The sequence below is a fragment of the Physeter macrocephalus genome, chromosome 21, assembly GCF_002837175.3.
Source record: "Physeter macrocephalus isolate SW-GA chromosome 21, ASM283717v5, whole genome shotgun sequence".
Classification (NCBI taxonomy): domain Eukaryota; kingdom Metazoa; phylum Chordata; class Mammalia; order Artiodactyla; family Physeteridae; genus Physeter; species Physeter macrocephalus.
In genome coordinates, this window is record NC_041234.1 from 116,282,696 (window position 1) to 116,301,904 (window position 19,209).

At 43.9% G+C, this 19,209-nt stretch overlaps 1 pseudogene; it reads left to right on the forward strand.

Moving 5' to 3' along the window:
- LOC114484665 (non-histone chromosomal protein HMG-14-like) overlaps positions 1–13,345 on the forward strand; it is a 37,818-nt pseudogene extending 24,473 nt beyond the window's left edge.
- Positions 13,346–19,209: the final 5,864 nt, after the last annotated feature.

Sequence of the window (19,209 nt, forward strand, 5' to 3'; positions counted from 1 at the left end):
GAAAGACAAACAGCATGCAGAACCAAACCCCATGGAGTGTCCGTCCCTATCCTTCACCCCTCTCCTGCATCTTCCTCTCTGATTATTTCACTCAAAAGCCAAACTACCAGGCAGTAGAGTAAGCATCTTTCTTTCTTCCCTGACAACCTGTGTTAGTCTACAAGAAACTCAAATCCATCCAGTCTTCTGTACTTATGGTCAAAAAGTGGCAAAGTTAGTTAGATCTTGAGCTCGTGGCACCTCTTCTTTCTTTCAGCTTTCCTTCCTGAAAAACTGGCTTTAAGTGAGGCTGTGCTTGCTTAAGAGACACAGGGAGGTGACTTGAAGGGGATGAAGGGAGGTCGTTGGCAGTTTAGATTTTCTTTTTTAAAAATTTTAGATCTAGGGAGTTTGGCATGTTCAGAGCTCCCCTAGCTCTTGGCTTCAGGGTCTCCCCAGGGGTTAGAGGTCTTCGCAGCAGTTCCAAGTCCAGGGAAGGTGGATGGAGCAAAGGGAGAACCTGAGGTGAGAGGCGGTGGGCCCCTGGGGCGGTCCTTGCCCCCATCCGGCATGTGGCCTCTTAATTTAACTCTTACTCTGCCTTGGCAGGGCCAGCTGGGCACACAGACAAATTTACTGTTTCAATGTGGAATAGAAGTAACGGTGGGAGCGATTGTGTGGAACAAAGCTTTACTTTTTTTCTCAAGAATTGGGGTGTGGGGACACATGATGACAGCTCCCATTTCATATGTGCTTTTGATGTGCCAGGTGCTTCACAGACTTGCCTCACGCAATTACGACAACTAGCCTTGGGAGATGGAGAGCGTTAGAACAGGTTTCAGATGATGTAAGTGAGCCTCAGAGAGGTGAAAGTGTTTTACTCTAAGCATGCACCACTGCAAGGAGCAGAGACCAATCTGAATCCAGACCTTGCTAAAGGCAAAGGCCAAACCCTTTCGTGTCACCACACTGGTCCTGGGCAGCTAGCCCTTGCCTTTCCTGCAAGGCCTGGAGGTCTCCACATTGTGGGTGAGAGAAGCTGTCTGGAGAACCGGGATGCAGTAGGTAGAATGCCCCACCCCCGCAAAGATGTCCAGAATCTGTGAATATGTTACCTTACGTGGTGTTAGGGGGTGAATTGTGCCCCCAAGAAGATATGTTGATGCCCTAATCCCAGATACCTCAGAATGTGACCTCAGTTGGGAATGGGGTCATTGCAGATGTAGTTAGTTAAGTTAGGATGAAATCATATTGGAGCAAGGTGTCCCCTTAACCCAATATGACTGGCATCCTTACAAAAAGGGGGAAATCTGGACACAGGGACATAGAGGAGAATGCCATGTGACAATGGAGGCATTGAGACTGAAGAGATCGAAGTGCCACAGCTGCAAGCCCAGGAACACCTGTGACTGCCAGAAACTGGAAGAGGCAAGGAAGGATCCTCCTCCGGAGCCTTCGGAAGGATTGTGTCCTGCTGACACCTTGATTTCAGTCTTCTGGCCTCCAGCACTGTGAGAGAAGAAATGTCGGTGGTTTTAAGCCACCCAGTTTGTGGCAGCCCCCCCAAAACTAACATGCACCGCAAGAGGGACTTTGCTGATGTGATTAAGGTCACAAACTTTGAGATGGGCAGGTTATTCTGGTGTATCAGGGTGGGCCCAGTGTGATCACAAGGGTCCTAGTGGGAGGGAGGCAGGAGGGTCAAAAGCAGAGTGTGAAGCTGCTCTGTTGCTGGCTTTGAAGATGGACGAAGGGGCCATGAGCCAAGGAATGTGGGCGCCTCTAGAAGCTGGAAAAGGCCAGGAAGTTGATTCTCCCCTAGAGCCTCTGGAAGGACCACAGCCCTGAAGACAACTTGATTCAAGCCTACTGAGACCCATTTTGGACTTCAGACCTCTGGGACCATAAGATAATAAATTTGTATCACTGTTTTTTGTTTGTTTGTTTGTTTGTTTTAGTTAATTAATTAATTCAATTTTTGACTGCATTGGGTCTTCGTTGCTACGTGCGGGCTTTCTCTAGTTGCTGACAGCGGGGGCTACTCTTTGTTGTGGTGCGCGGGCTTCTCACCGCGGTGGCTTCTCTTGTTGCGGGGCACGTGCTCTAGAGCGCAGGCTCAGTAGTTGTGGCTCGTGGGCTCTAGAGCTCAGGCTCAGTAGTTGTGGCGCACGGGCTTAGTTGCTCCGCAGCATGTGGGATCTTCCCGGTCCAGGGCTCGAACCCGTGTCCCCTGCATTGGGGGACACGCCACCAAGGAAGCCCAAATTTGTATCACTTTAAACTGCAGAGTTTGTGATAGTTTGTTACAGCAGCCATAAGTGATGAATACACTGGAAACCTCGCAGCCTGGCCTCTGGCCAACAACCAGTGTCCAACATCCAGCTGCTCTCTGAGACTGGGGCTAGAATGAGGACCTGCCCTATTTCACTCCCACATCTCTGGGTATAGTCTATGAAAAAGAACAAAACATTTTTACAAAGCAGACGTCTTCAGACACTGACGTTAATATCCCAAAATATGAAAAGAGAGAGTACAAGGTGAATGAAAATAAATGTGTGATTGATTTTAACACCTAATGTTTGTAGAGAGCTTTACGTTTTGCCAAACTCTTTCTCTTGTATGATTTCATTTCATTTTCATAATGGCACTGAGAGGAAGACAGGATAGGGATCCTGTCTCATGGATGAGAAAACTGAGTTTCGGAAAGGTTAAGTTACCTGCTCAACATCACAAAGCTAGTAATTACTAGAGCTGGGACTTGAAGATACAGGTTCTGATTCTAAGTAGAAGTCTTTTCTACTACATCATGCCTTCTCCTGCCAGCATGAGTAATGTTTGGTTGAAAAATAATCATATAATGCATACAAATTTCATAGCCCACACAACTCAGTTTCACAAGTTGGTTCACTATTTCTGTAAGTGGATTTGGCTTCTTTCTTAAGTCCTGAATCTAAATCTACTAGATGATGCAGAGTGTAACGTCAGTTACTTTGAGGTGTTAGCTCACACCAGGGTCCTTCTTCCCGTTCTTTTCCCTCAACTGCCTTCTAGGTTATAGGGGCTTTATAAAACTTTATGGCATGGGTCATGCCAACTGCTGCCATGGTTCTTGTGCACTATCACCTCCATGGAGCATCCTCCGAGACAGTTGTGTCCCCATCTGCCTCCCACCATATGGTCCATGCCACTTTATCCAGCCTTGTTCCCTCTTCACAACCACATAACGCTCATACATTCTCTCAGGAATAAGGGGACATCTTCCTGCTCTCTCTCCCTCACTTCCACACCATTTGCGGTTATCACAGGGTCTAATGTTGCCCCTGTGTAATCTGTACTGTTCTAGCAGTGATGTGTACTGTTCCCATGCTGTGGTGGTACAGGGAACTCCTGCCAAGCTGTCCCCTTACAATCGTCATTTCCGTCATGGGCTTCAGAAGCTGAAATTCAACAGGGGAACACTCTCATGTTTCTCTCTTCTACATCTCTGCAGTGACAGTCCTAACCTGAAGGCAGTGTGTGTGAAACGTTCTAGCTGTTTGGGCTTGTGTGGTGCAAGGACATGTTGGTGTGGGAAAACACCAGTGAATATATTTCAGAATATTCTACCACCCAGTCATCTTAATTCAGTTATCAACTAGGTGGAAATATGTTAAGAGTTCGGGAAGTTTTGCCATGACAGCATATGAAAAAATACTGACTTCAGAATAATTAATTGGTCATGTTGTATACACATAATTTAATGGCCATTATATCTTGGTGAAGTCACTTAATTTCTCTTAGCCTCGGTTGCTGCCTGGGGGTTATCAAGATCAGATCCAGGTTTTGCAGGGCTCAGGCTTATACTGTTTGGGGGCCCCTCTTGAAGAAAAGTGATTTAAAAAATCACAAAAACAAAATGAGGCATAAGAGGGGGATATTTGATTCATTGGTTCCCAGATAATCCACCCCTAGGGTAATAACAACCTCTGGGTATCTACCTCAGGGTCGGTGAGGATCCCAGAGGTAGTGAATGTGAGAGCGCTTTGTAAACAACGGAGTGCAGTATGGCTACAAGAGTGGAACAGACTTTAGAATGCCTAATTTGCTGTGTTACATAGAAGTTCCTAGTCTAAGTGATTACATGTAGGATTTTTTTTTAGTTATAACTATATATATATATATATATTTTTTAATTAATTAATTAATTAATTAATTATATTTTTGGCTGCGTTGGGTCTTTGCTGCTGCGAACAGTCTAGTTGCGGCGAGCGGGGGCCACTCCCCGCCGCAGTGCACAGGCTTCTCATTGCGGTGGCTTCTCCTGTCGCGGAGCACGGGCTCCAGGCGCGTGGGCTTCAGTAGTTGTGGCACGCGGGCTCAGTAGTTGTGGCTCACGCGGGCTCTAGAGCGCAGGCTCAGTAGCTGTGGCGCACGGGTTTCGCCGCTCCGCGGCATGTAGGATCTTCCCAGACCAGGGGTCAAACCCGTGTCCCCTGCATTGGCAGGTGGATTCCCAACCACTGCGCCACCAGGGAAGTCCCATGTAGGATATTTTAACTGATCTCTTTTCTGAGGTACATTCCATGTTATCTTGGAAATGATAATTTGGATGTAAAAGGGAAGTCAGTTAAAGAGGGCCTTTGAATTCAGGGATTAAGAGAGATGATGTAGCTCAACAGACTATTATAAAATAGAAAAGAAAAGAAAAGAAAAAGAAAGAAAAATGTGCAGGTTTGGGGAGGTGGCAGTACCATTTCTCTGTGTAATGAGCATTGTTTCAGAATTGGAGTGTAGTGGAGTGAACCTGGAATTGGGGGTCAGAAGAGTTGGAGTCAAGTCTGGCTTTGCCCTAACTCACTGTGTGACCTTGAAAAGGTGTCTTATCTGACCTGGGTCTCATTTTCTTATATGTAAAATGAAATAATTATACTAGATAGTCCGCAAAGTTCCTCATCCATCATTTAAATTTTTTAAACAATTAGAATTGTTTTGTTATACAGGACAATTCCTAATTATAAATAATTTAAGGAATACAAAAAAGTACAAAAAGAAAGTTAGAAAATCACCTTAAAATAATTGGAATTCAAAATTCAATGACTGCATTAGTCAGAAGATTAAACATAGTTGGAAAACAAATTCATGAATGAAGATAGACCTGCAGCAGTTCTCCAGAATATAGTTCAGAAAGACAGAGATGGGAAATATGAAAGCAATACCAAAGACATGGAGGATTGACTGAGAGGCTTAAAAATTGCTGAGAGAAATCAATCCTCAGATCCAGCAAACCAAAATGAATTCAAAGCAGAAAGAAAAAATCCTCATCTAGAGATATTGCAGCGAACCCACAGAACATCTAAGAAAGAGAAGATACCTTAGAAGCAGGCGGAGAGAAAAGACAGATCACCAAAACAGGAATAGCAATGGTGAATGATATTTGAATAGCAGCAATTGAAGTGAGAAGACAGTGGAATCATATCTTCAGTAGGCTAAGAAAAAATAATCATCAAAAAATAATCAGTGGGTTGTACACTCAACAAAAATATTTCTCAAAAATCAGGCAATTAAAGATATTTTCAGAAAAACAAAAACTGGGTGTTTATTATCAAAAAACCCTAACTAGTGGAAAATTTTAAGGCTATCCTTCAGACAGGAGGAAAATGATCCCAGAGAGAAAGCCTGAAAGATAATAAGGAATATGAGTAAAGATGTTGGTTAATATGTGTGTAAATCTAAAGAAACACTGATGGTATAAGTTAGTAAAACCAATATCTAATTTGTGAAGTAAAAAACAGTACAGAAGTAAAATATCAGACAATGATAGCATGTATCATGATGGACTAATCTAAGCCACTGACCCCTATGCTTTCTGGACTTTATAGTCCAGAAAGCATAGGGGCTTTCTGGACTATTAAGGGGGGGCTCATGCAACCGGCTGCTCTTTGAACACTGGGCATGGCTCCAAGCTAGTCAGCTGTGCTTTATTTATTTACTTACTTATTTATTTATGGTGATCTTTTTTAGTTTGTTTTTTTTTTCCAGCTGTGCTTAATTGCAGCTAGCTTTATACTTCACCCTTGGGATTCTATAACCAGGGCTAAATGGAAGAATGGATATTGGGTTAGACACCTAGAAGTCTCTGACACAGCTATATAGCTACATCTGATTTCCTCAAGTTGTGCTGGGGAGGATGAGGCTCAGAGAAGTCACAGGGCTGATGGCTAACAGAGAAGGAGCATAGTCTGTTTCTTCTGACTCTGAGTTTATCGAACTTGGACTTGGGTCCACTCGCTCGTGTGCAGTAAAGCCAATCTACTGACACGGAGGTGTGGTGAAGTACAGCATTTATTGCAATAAATGCTGAGCTCATGCTCAAAAGACCCAACCTCCCCAGTGGCTTTCAAGGAAGGGGTTTAAAGGCAGTATGAGGGAGGGGGCTGCAGAGTGCACGATCAATTTGTTCACAGTTCTCGAATTGGTTGACATCAAGATGTACTTTCTTTTTTGTTGTTTTTTTTTTCACTAATTTTTCTTGGAGTCTGGTTGATTTCCAATGTTGCGTTAGTTTCTGATGTACAGCAACGTGAGTCAGTTATACGTATACATATATCCACTCTTTTTTAGATTCTTTACCCCTATAGGGTCATTACAGAGTATTGAGTAGAGTTCCCTGTGCTATACAGCAGGTTCTTAAGGTGAACTTTCAAGCATCACCAATCTTCTTATTTCAACCGGTCTGGAGTCTCAGTCTCCATGCTCGCGGTCAGCAGTTTTCATCTGGTGGGGGTCGGCTTCCTCTAAAAACAACTTAGGAAGATGTGTCAGTCCTTCATCTGTATCTTTCAGGGAACTGGGGGTTTGGCGACTCTGCTCTGTGGCTGGTTTATAGTCTGAGTTGTTCCCAGTTTCCCACAGCCCGACAAACATTCTTTGTCTCTCCATCTTCACATTTCCTAATCATTAACTCTTGAGTCAGCCTTTTGAGACTCAGGGGAGGCCTGGGAGACTAAAGCCAAAGCCTTTTACTTCAAAGCACAGGGACATGGGGGCTTGTATATGGTTTCAGTCACCCCTTTTCTTTGATATTCCTCCATCTTGAGGGGAACAGGTTAGGACAAGAAAGGGAATAGCGTTTTCGATAGAGAGCTTAATCTTAAACTCAGCAGAGGAACTCGGTTTTAGGGGGACTCGGTGTCAAGTTTAGTGTTTTTTTCCCAGCACCATGTAGTCTCCTTGTTTTTACAGCAAGTTATTTTCCATCCATAACTCTGTGACACAAGGGTGTTTGGTTAGAGGCTAGCATTTGGATCTGATGTCAGACTCCTGTCTGTGGATTATCATGTCAATTGGAGCTAGTCTACAGCCACCTCAGTGGGGATGAGCTCAGGATCTCTGAGCAGATTAGGCAGTTTGAGATCCCGTCTTCGTGACTTTCAGCCCGCTCTGAAGGGAGCCTCCAGTGAACTGGGAAACTTCCTCCCAGGAGTCACTTCAAACACCAGCTCTCAAAGGTCTCAGACCCTTGACTGCCTGGGGGGTCATATGAACTTGGAGTAACCCAAGACAGTCGTTTGCCTGATTGACAAGAGGAGATCCTTTTAAGTTTGTGGGACTCTATAGATGAAGGTCAATTGTCTGGTGTAACATTAGAACAAGGGTAAATTTCTGTGGTAGCCTTGACATTTTTAATAAGAAATTTGACATTTGATCGAGAGGTTGGTGAAGACCTAGCTGGGGTCTTAGGTGGTCAAAACAGCAATAAAATATGGTGGTTCTAGCAATAGTTTATGCTGGCCTGAGGCAGGAATGCTGGCTGCAGAATTTAGAAAGAGACCACACGTGAGTTAATCTTCAGAGATTTCAGGAAAGGGGTCTCTCCAAGATGCCAGCAATATGACTGGCGCACTTTGGAGATAATTGCATTGGCTATATCTTTGTATTAAATATAGCTGTTGGATGGAAGAAAAGGCTCCCCCGAAGACACCTTGACATTCTGGTAAGGGTATATGCTCACACCACTCATTTGACTCTGTATGTTTATATCATGTGTGAATTTCTACTTAAAACGGGTCTTGATTACCTGTTGCTTATTCTTTAAAAAAAATTCTCCTCGCCGATTATCTCTACTCATCCTTCCTGTTCTCAGCTCAGATGACACTTTTTGAAAGAAGTGTTATCAAACCTCCATGTCTGGGAGAGATGTCCCCTTCTTATGTTCTCATGGTTACCTGCGTGGAACACCGTGGAGTAATTTTCTGTTTATTTGTCCATTTGTATCCCCAGTGCCCTGTGCCTGACACACAGCCAGCTTCAGTGAATGTTAGTTGAATGGAAAAATGAATAAGTGAATTGAATGGATTGCAGGTAAATTTTTGTGAGGATTTGTAGAAGAAAGCATTTGCATCTGAGTAGATGGAATATAGGATACTCCCTAAAGCAGTGGTCCCCAACCTTTTTGGCACCAGGGACTGGTTTTGTGGAAGACAGTTTTTCCACGGACAGGGTGGGTGGGGTCGGATGGTGCGGGCGGTAATGCGAGCGATGGGGAGCGATGGGGAGTGGCAGATGAAGCTCTGCTTGCCCGCCCGCCGCTCACCTCCTGCTGGGCGGCCCAGTTCCCAACAGGCCGTGGACCAGTACCGGTCCGAGGCCCGGGGGTTCGGGACCCCTGCCCTAAAGGATATATCATTAGAGATACTTTTCAAGAATATGTAGCACTTTATAAGGGGGAAAAGGCAAGAGGAATTCCAGACACAGGAAACGTGGAAACTACAGAGGCAGGAGAGGTAAAGTATAATTATGTAATGGCCAGTTCACATTGGCTAGATTAGTGGTTTGCAAACTTCAGGTGCATCAGGATCACCTGGAAGGCTTCTTAAAACCCAGATTGCTGTGCTCCACCCCTAGAGTTTTTGATTCAGTAGTTCTGTGGTGGGGTCCAATAATGTGCGTTTCTAACACGTTCCCAAGTGCTGCTGGTCCAGAGGCTACACTTTGAGAACTACTGAGCCAGAGAGCAGTACACTTGAAAGGAATGATGGTAGATAAAGCTAGATCGGGGCTGTACTGTGGAAGGTGTTTAAATGATAAGCTGAGCATCTTGTTTTATTGATTTTATTGGTCTCGGGGAACCACTGGAGATTCCTGAATGTGGAAGTAATTTGACTAGAGCTATTGCTTTAGGAGGATGAATCTTGTAGTACCCTAAAGGATGACCTGATGGAGGTGGGTAGTTGGGGGCTGGGAGGAGAGATTGGAGGCAGAAGACTGGGCAGGAGGTGACTTCAATAATCCCTTCTATATCGCTCAGATTTACCTTTTATTTTTCTTTAATTTTTATTTTTTTTAATTAATTAATTTATTTTTGGCTGTGTCGGGTCTTCGCTGCTGTGTGAGGGCTTTCTCCAGTTGCAGAGAGCGGGGGCCACTCTTCATCGCGGTGCGCGGGCCTCTCACCGTCGCGGCCTCTCTTGTTGCGGAGCACAGGCTCCGGACGCGCAGGCTCAGTAGTTGTGGCTCACGGGCCCAGTTGCTCCGCGGCACGTGGGATCTTCCCGGACCAGGGCCCGAACCCGCGTCCCCTGCATCGGCAGGCAGATTCTCAACCACTGCGCCACCAGGGAAGCCCAGATTTACCTTTTAAAATGTTAATCATTTTGGACGGCAATCCTCCCAAAATATATTTCACACTCTCTGCTCTCCTACAGAGAGAATCCTGAACATAACGCATTCTTTCGATGACGCCAGGTTATGGTTCTGAACGTCGATGATTGCACTGAGTTGTAACACAGTGTGCTCTCATGGGGATGGAGGTGTGAAGAGCCTCGCGCCTGATTCAGAATGCCCTAGAACTGCTGTGAATTTTTAGTTTTGTGTCTTCTATTGATAACATTTCTATCTCCCCCTTTGCAGCTCCTCTCTCCATTCTAATTGGCCGATCCTAACCTGCAATGGGCTGGAGAACCAGCTGTAATCGTGTGTAATGTAAGAGTCAACAGAGCGGGGTGAAGTCCTCTTCTGTGAATAAGGTCTATAAGCTTTGGGGTGTGAACTCTGCAACATTTATTTGGGCTGCTTACAGGTCTCTCAAAGTTCTTCCTACTTTATGGCTCCATTCCAAGTAAGTGACATTGCCAGGAATATGAGAAGTAATGTGTTGTCAGTAGGAGTACCATGTATTTCTTTTTCAAATAAGAATACTTGAAAAACTTTATAAAAGTCATAATTCTGAGTAAATTGAGTTCCATAAAAGGGGGGAAATAGCATTTGAAAAGATAAATTGGTTGCTTTCAGATCACTCTCTCCCTACTCCTACCCGCCAATGTCCTCTACCGTGGTAGTCACTGAAATTACACTCTAGACCACAAGTCATTTGTGATATTCCTCCTGAGAAGCCACCATAAAAGATGAAGGAAAGTTTTGAATGTTTGAGATGATGAAGAGTGCTTGTTAATAGATAACTAATGAGAACCTGCTGTGTAGCAAAGGGAACTCCACTTCTCTGTACAGTAGAAACTAACACAACATCGTAAAACAACTATACTCCAATTAAAAAAAAAAGCGTGCTTGTTAAAGTGATAAGACAAACCATTTCCTTGCTAGACTGTTGGGAGGTAGGAAGGTAAGGGAGAATCCCATTTGGTAGCATACTGAGTCTCCAAGCAGCCTGCCTCTTTTCAAAGGGAGTGAGTCCCGTGAAAAGTCTTCAGGCAACTGCTTACGGGCCCTGTGGAGTTTATTAACTTGTTTTTCACCAAAGAGTAAATGTTGTAGATCCAAATAACAGCAGTTGGGGGAGGGGAAAGGAAGAGAGGATGCTAGACCAAAATATCTATCACCACAGTGACACTGTAAAGAACTTAGGCAACATTTACTTATAAGTTTGATTTCATATATACATATATATATATATATATGTATATATGAAATTGCTTATGAAGTCATCAAATTTTTATCCTTAAAAGAAAAAGCCAGAAAACAAGACCACAAATGACAGAACATCCTGGTTATAGCCCAGATGGCTGCATAAAATAAATAGCCATTTCCTTGATGGAAGCATAGGCAATTTGGCTGTGTGAAGCTGCAATTCCAGCAGAGATCCTTGAAACAGATGTTGATATTGGTTGTGCATCAGAACTTTCTGAAACAGCAAGATGTTCAGGTAATATGAGAACAAATAACTGGTACCTTCTTATCCTTATGTCAGTGTCACAGGGAGACATTGCTCTCCCAAAGGGAGACTGTCTTGAGATACCCACAGCAGAACACATAGGAACAAAAAGTAGGGAAGATGGAATTTTTCTATAGTTCTATTACAGACTGGGAACATCTCCCAAATCTCCATGTTCCTCCTGTTCATTTTTCTTTTTTTTTTTGGTATGCGGGCCTCTCACTGTCGTGGCCTCTCCCGTTGCGGGGCACAGGCTCCGGACGCACAGGCTCAGCGGCCACGGCTCGCGGGCCCAGCCGCTCCGCGGCACGTGGGATCTTCCCGGACCGGGGCACGAACCCGCGTCCCCCGCATCGGCAGGCGGACCCTCAACCACTGCGCCACCAGGGAAGCCCCCTCCTGTTCATTTTGATCTTCCCATTCTGTCTCCCTGTGTAGCTCTGCCTCCCTGAAGTCCTGTCAGAGAGCATACTACATCAGCTGTTCCTTTGAGGCAGGACAACGGGACTGTAGGAAGGAGAGTGAAATTCTCCCATCTCAGGAGTAGTTGCCTACATGAGGGTGGTTAGGACTCTGACTGATGGAGATAGGTGAGGAAGAGCCTTACAGGTAGAGGGAATGGCAGAAGCAGAGACCAGAGGTGAAAAAGGGTGGAATGTGTTCATGGGTTGGTGACCAGAGAAATATGGCTAGAATGTAGGGTTGGTAGAGGGGAATGGAAGGTTGGAAAGAATACTGGGGAACTGCATGAAAAACAATGATTGGCAAAATATGAATTCAAAAATATTTTTTCAAGAAATCCTATGAAACTAGTGAGAAATTACTTACAGTTTTCCATCTGATATCTTATTTGGGAAGAATCACTGGATTTTAGTAACTCTGAAAACATTTACCCTTAGAATTGGAACAGGTATCAAGAATTTTTAAAGTAAGATGTATTGTCAAAATAAATAAATAAATAAATAAAAGTAAGATGTATTTAGAAACCAGTTATCAGAATAAGTTTTTTACAAATGGAAATCATATATCTCCTTATACCTGTCCTGTAAAATAAATATGATTGGCTATGAAAAAGATGTCACTAAAGATGCCTCAGATGTTAAAAAAAAATAAGAAATTCTTATGAGGAATTGTATGTTGACAAATTAGAAAATGTAGATAAAATGGATGAATTCCTAGAAAATATAACATACCAAAACTCATTTGACAAGAGCTAGAAACCAAAGAATTGAATCACTAATCAGGAGCCTTCCCACAAAGAAAACTCCAGGCCCAGATGGCTTCACTGGCAAGTCCTATGAAATACTCAAGCAATAAAAAATTCCAGTTTTGCACAAAACCTTCCAGAGAACAGAAAATGTGTGAACATTCCCTGACTTGTTTCATGAGGCCAGCTTAATTCTGATGAACGAAAACATTAAAAGAAAGGAAAAATGGAGGGCGATCTCATTCATTGTGATACATATAAAAACTCTAACCAGATATTAGCTAATAGAATTCAGCAATATATAAATAGGATAAATCATCATGAGAAAGTAGGATGTATCCCAGGAATACAAGATTACCATTAGAAAGCCAGTGTAATTCACTACATCAACAAATTAGAGGGGAAAAATCACATGATCATCTCAAAAGATGCAGATGAATCAGGTGATAAAAGTCAACATTCTTTTATGATAAAAATTCCTAGCAAACTAGGAATGCAAGAAAATACCTAAGAGGCCAGGCACATGTGGTAAGCTGTAAGAAATCCTGACTTCAAACCAAACAGGATGACATATCACTTTTAGTGAGAATAAAAACTGACATGACTGAGCAGCTCGGGCAGCGGCCAGGCAGCCCGCTTCGCGGAGCCCTCGGCGCGCCGCCGTGGCCCACAGGCCCCGGGGCACGAGCCCGCCCCGGCAGCCGCGCCGCCCGAGGGGAAGGTCAGCTCCGCCGAGGGCGCGGCGAAGGACGAGCCCGAGAGGAGACTGGCGAGGCTGTCAGCTAAACCGGCTCCCGCAAAAGTGGAAACGAAGCCAAAAAGGGCGGCAGGAAAAGGTAAATCTTCAGACAAAAGAGTGCAAACAAAAGGGAAAAGGGGGGCAAAGGGAAAACAGGCCGAAGTGGCTGACCAAGAGACTGAAGGAAAGTTACCTGCAGAAAATGGAGGAACTAAAAAACGAGGAGAGCCCAGCCTCTGATGAAGGAGGAGAGAAAAAAGCCAAGTCTGATTAATATATCACACCCGGTCCTATCAACTGTTTTGTAAATGAAAGTTTTTTAGTAGCTCTAGAAACATTTTTAAAAAGGAGGGAATCCCATCTCATACCATTTTTTAAGTGTAAATGCTTTTTTTTTTTTAAAGAGGTGAAATCATTTGCTGGGTGTTTATTTTTTGGTACAACCAGAAAACAGTGGGATATTGAATACAGGAGGCTTTGGTTGTCTTGGGTGTCAGCTTAACCTTCCATAGATGGGCGGTAGCTTTTATATCCTACAACACAAAGCATACTCAATGGCAGTTTGGAGTCAGTTGTGCATTTAAATGTCTTGAACACTTTAAATCACTTCTCTTCCCATGTTGTTTTGGGTAGAATTGTTTCCTAAGGCAAACCACTCACTCCTTGACCTTGGCTCTCCTGGTCAGAATTTTGTGCACTCTGTAACATCTTTGGTCGTGGCAGTCCAGTTCTTCTAGTAACTTTGTTAATGTGCTGTAAATGATTGACAATTTGAGTATGTAGTGTATATGATATTAAATTGTGAATTAGTGGAACTTACGATGTAACAGCATATCAATATTGGAAGATATTGGTACTTGATATCTTGTTAAGGAAAATTTGCCTCCACATTTTAAGCTGGAAAGTCACTAGGATAACTGTTCAGAAAAGAATCACAACTACATGATTTTTTAGATATTTGGTACATATGTTAAGAATTGTGTACAAATTGAAATGTCTGTGTACTGATCCTCAAAACAACCAATAAAATCTCACTTATGAAAGAAAAAAACAACAAAAAACGGATATGACTACTTTGGAAAATAATTTGACATTTTCTAATGAAGTAGAAAATGAAGTACAACTATGACTCAGAAAGGCTACTCCTATATATATTCCCTAATCAGTACATTCTCATCGCCCTGGTAATGAAACAGGAGGGAAGGGGACAGGGCACAACCTTTAAAAGAATGACATAGCCCAAGGACACGACATAAACTGATTAGAAACAAATAGGTCCAAGATGGCGGATGAGTTGACTTCCACTAGACCTTGAGGCTCATTATACGCTCATTGTAACACATCAACATGCTAAATGACACACCCACAGGCGCCATGACAGTTCCAAGGCCGACCATCAAGGTTAAAAAGTAGGCGGTGGTCCAATTCCTGGAAATCCCCACCCCTTCCCCAAAATAGCTGGAATACTCCTCCCACTCATTAGCCTATGAAATTACCCACCCCTATAAAAACTGACAACCCCCATACCCTGGAGCCACTCTCTCCTTCTGAGATGGCCCACACTCTTGTCTGTGGAGTGTGTTTGTCTCTAAATAAATCCACTTCTTACCTATCACTTTGTCTCTCACTGAATTCTTTCTGCAATGAGACATCGGGAACCTGAGCTTCATTAAGTCCTGAGACCAGGTGTGTGATCTCAGTTAAAAGAACCTGGGTTCAAGTCCCAATCTGAGTTGCACAGTTTCAGTAACATTATTCCAAATTGCAAAAAACTGGAAACAAACCAAATGACCATCAATAGGTTGTATAAGTAAATTGTGGAATATTATACAACAATAAAAACTGAATTAACTACAGCAAAGCACAACATAGATGAATCTTACAACTATTATGCTGAGTGAAACAAAGCAAGACCAAAAGAAACATAGTGATTCCATTTATAGAAAATTCAAAACTATGGAAAACTATACTGAAAGATTTGGAACTGCATACATGTGTGATTAAACCATATAGAAAAGCAAGGAAATAGTTACTGTACAATTTGGGATAGTGACATCCTTCAAGGGGCAGTGGTGATCTGGAGGGGATACATAGGGGCTTCTGGGTACTGGAAATGATCTCTTATTTGGTTGATGTGATAGTGTGATTTATAAGAAATATATATTTGGTCATTCAGATGACCAAAATATATTTCGCATACATATTTAGTCTTCTTTGTCCAAGGTTCCTGGCTCTCAGCTCCTAAAACCCTTGGAATTTCCTGTGATAAGAGCCATAAAAGTATCTTCTGTTATGTTAATGAGGCGACTTTTGGAAAGCCCTTAGGTAACCTAAGGGTAGGAGGTTGGTTGCCAGGAGAATCAACCAGTGATTAGAAGGTTGGAACTTTCAGCCCCTCCTCCCCCACCTCTAAGAAGGGGAGATGGGCCGTAGATTGCTTTCCGTTGCCAATGGCCAGTAATTTAGTCCATCATGCCTATGTAATGAAGCCTCCATAAAAACCTGAAAGGACAGGGTTCAGAGAGCTTCTGGGTCGGTGAACACGCGGAGGAGCTGGGAGAGTGGTGCCTTGCCCTGTGCATCCCTTCCATCTGGCTGTTCCTGAGTTATATCATTTTATGATCAACTGTGGATCTAGTAAGTAAAGTGTTTACTCTGAGTTCTGTGAGCTGCTGTAGCAAATTAATTGAACCTGAGGAGGTGAGTCATTGGAATCTCCAGTCTGTAGCTGATCGGTCAGAAGCACAGGTGATAACTTGGGCTTGAAACCGGCATCTGAAGTGGTGAGAAGGCATTCTTGTAGGACTGAGCCCTTAACCTGCGGAACCTGATCCTATCCCTGGGTAGCTAGTATCAGAATTGAGTTGCATTGTAGGACACTCAGTTGGTGTCTGGAGAATTGCCTGGTGGTAGTGGGAAAACACCTCCTCCCCACAATTTGTAATTGGCATCTGGACACTTCTAGTTGGTGTCAGAACTGAGGTTTGCTATAAAAAGGTCCTGGCTCATGTAAACATGTGGTTTGGGAAGAAAAAGGATGAAAGGGTGGGGGATGAGGAACCTTTGATTCCTTGGTGGCTACATGGTCACGCGTGGTATGCGGCAGCAGCTGTGCTGCAATCAAGTACTAAGGGTAAAAGTTACCAATAGAATATAGAGGTGGATCCAACTCCTGGGAAGTTAGTTCGCTGGATGCATAAGGAAATACATACTAATAAGACAACGGCAAAATATTCAGTCTCTTGGCTATTGTTATCTATAAGAGCTAAACTAAAAGTAAAAGAAAATGCTGGGTCCAGCCTTGATGCTAAACCAAGCTCAGATTTGGGTCAGTCTGAGCTTGGGCCACTAGCCTCAGAGCCACCTAGAAAGGGAAAAATTATGTAGGGGCAACAGAAAGTACCTCTACGACCTCTGGTCCCAAAGAAGGCCGTCATGTGGGGGAGAGCAAAACCAAGAAACTATTGAAACAAGGGGGGATAATGTGAAGGAGTTGTTTCATTTTGCAGATTGGTATCATCAGCTTCCTGAGGAAACTTTACTAAAATGGATCATGAGAGTAAGTAATTTAGGAGCTGTGTCTTTGGTTTTGAATGCTACAGAGCAAATTTGGGTTGACACAGGAGGTCACACGTCACTATGGAACAGTCACAGATGGCTACCGTAGAACCAAACTAAAATGGAGTCACTTATGTCAAGGACAAAATGGAGACAGTCAATGCGGGCACGTAAAGGAAACTTAACCTAACCTTGCAGGAATTGACAGCTCTTCTCAGAAGAGCATAGGACACCAGCCAATCCCCCAAAGCCAATTCTGTTCCTGTCATCTCTGGACTTCCTTGTTCCTCTGACTCAGCTATCCTGATCCAAATAGGGAAGAAGATCACTAGGCAACCAGTCAGCTGAAAAAGCCAAATAACTTCAGCATTTACCCCATAAAAATCCCTTAGTCTGTGAGCAACTCAGAACTCATTGCTCTTGTAGCCTTGAGTTTTCTGGCTTGCTGGTCAAAAGCCTTGCAAGAAACTCATCTTTCTGCTTTGCTTGATTTAGTATGCAGACTTTGGGTTTTGACACCATACATGATCCAGACACAAAGTGGATTATTCCCAGGGGAACAGCCAGCCTGGTGGACTGGATAAAAGCCACTCTAAGGTCTGTTCACCCTGAGAAGGGGGGCTGTCATCCTCTATGAATGCCAAGTGGAATTCCCCAAATGAAGCAGCTGATATGCTTCGTATACAAGCCATGTAGGACTGGTTTTTTGATGACCAGGATATTCACCCACTGAATATGCCTTTTACCCAGGTCATGGTAAATGTTGTGTCTCTCGGGGGGGCCCCCCGTCACATGGGCACCCCATATAACCTTATTGCTGCAAAATCGAAAAACAGTTCTGGAGGATTTATCAAATTTGCCATCTCAGCTTCCCCTTATGGGTCTTACAGATGCTAATGAAAACATTAGTTGAATTAACAAGAGAATGGGAAGAGGCCTGGGGACAGTCAAGGGACTCTTCCCAACCAGGTGGAAACTTTTAAAAGATTGTTTAGAAATAAGGTGAAAAAAGCAAATACTGGGCTTCCCTGGTGGCGCAGTGGTTGAGAGTCCGCCTGCCGATGCAGGGGACGCGGGTTCGTGCCCCGGTCCGGGAGGATCCCACATGCCGCGGAGCGGCTGGGCCCGTGAGCCACGGCCGCTGAGCCTGCGCGTCCGGAGCCTGTGCTCCGCAACGGGAGAGGCCACAGCAGTGAGAGGCCCGCGTACGGCAAAAAACAAAAAAAAAACAAAAAAAAAACAAAAAAAAACCAAATACTGAAAAGGGCGTAACAAAGAGGAATCAGAAAGGGGAGAATCACAGGACTTGTCCCAGCAGGATGGACATTTTTAGATGGTTGTTGCGAAATGGGATGAAAACAATGAACATTGATGGGGTTAAAACAAACGTTGGGCAAAGGGAAACCCTGTTGGTCCCCCAACAGGGGGGCCCCAACAAGCTCGCTCTATTTACCCGTGTTTGGAGAAATTTTAAAAGCTGGAAGGCAAAAATTACAAGAAGAAACCTGACCAGCAGTTGCTTGGGGCAGCGGTTTGGCTGAAGAATGACAAAAGGGCCTGGGTCCTTTGTTTTGACCGACCCTTTATAGCCGCAGAACTAGCCCCAATTGGCCCTATCCTGTTTCTAGCAAGATACTGAGTTGTTTTTCAGAGACAACAGAACAGAACCGTGAGTCATGCAGCCAGAGCATGCGCAGAGGAGAAAATTTTGACCTCAAGTCACACCCGGAACCAAAGGACCCCCCAGCCCCCAACCCACGAACCAAAGGACCAGGACATTACCAGAGCCTGAACATCGGAACCCTTTCAAACCCTTTCAGAAGCAAAGGGTCCCTTGTCCGGGAAGATCCGGTGCTGAAGTCCCCTTTAACCATACCTTACCATTAATGGCCAAGTTCCAAAGCCCTCCAATCAAAACTTACCCCGCCAGCGCTTCTGCATACCAACCCATCCTCACCTAACCGAACTCCAGATCAGGGAGACAGCTTTGAGCCCTGCCTCCTGTCTCCTTACCAGTGGACCTTGCCATCAAGCTTTTTCTTTTCTCAAAAGCCCGTGGCACAGTATTGGCTTCTGTGTGCATCAGGCAGGGAGACTTTGCTGTAACACCCTCCCTGGGGACCCAAAGCCTTTTGCACAAGGGCAGGTCAAATAATGGTCGGGGTGGAGAAGAGAAGCTTCCAACAACTGTGGTACCAAAACCCATTGATGAAGCCCTGACTCAGGCTACAGTTTGATTGAGAGAATGTAAAAGTGTAAGAGTAAATAGGATTATGAAAGTTGGAATGTTTAAGCAGGTATTATGTACAGAAGTTGTGTCAACTTTACCTGAATATTTTATAGGAATAGACATCACGTCTGGCTGGGGAACACTTTCCCTACCTGGTATTGTAAAACCCAAACCTGTTCAGGAAGTCCTAACAGAGGCTACAGTTAGGAACATAATGGTTGATGGAATTAAAGTAAACGTTTGTAGGAGAATTGGAATGTTTGAACGGCCTTTTTGTGAAGTGGTTTTTTACCTGATTGTATTATGGGCATGGACATTGTTTCTGACTGGGGAACACTTCCCTTACCTAA